Below are 261 nucleotides of genomic sequence, written 5' to 3'. Positions count from 1 at the left end.
CTGAACGAACATCTGTTACAAGTGTTTCTTTTTTTTCGTTTTTTCTTTTCTTTTTTTCTACACGAACATTTGTTACAAGTGTTTTAGTTTTTCTTTTTTTTCTTTTTTTTCCCTTTTTTTCTCTCTTTTTCGTTTTCATTTTGTTTTTCCTGTTTTTCCTTTTTTTTTTTCATTTTCTTTTTTGTTCTGCACGGACATATGTTACCTATTTTGATGGTGATCGTTTCTGTGTCTGCCCTTATGTCTTTTTAGGTTTGTATG

Source organism: Penaeus monodon, chromosome 23 (genome assembly GCF_015228065.2).
Source record: "Penaeus monodon isolate SGIC_2016 chromosome 23, NSTDA_Pmon_1, whole genome shotgun sequence".
Lineage (NCBI taxonomy): Eukaryota > Metazoa > Arthropoda > Malacostraca > Decapoda > Penaeidae > Penaeus > Penaeus monodon.
This window is presented reverse-complemented; position numbering follows the sequence as displayed.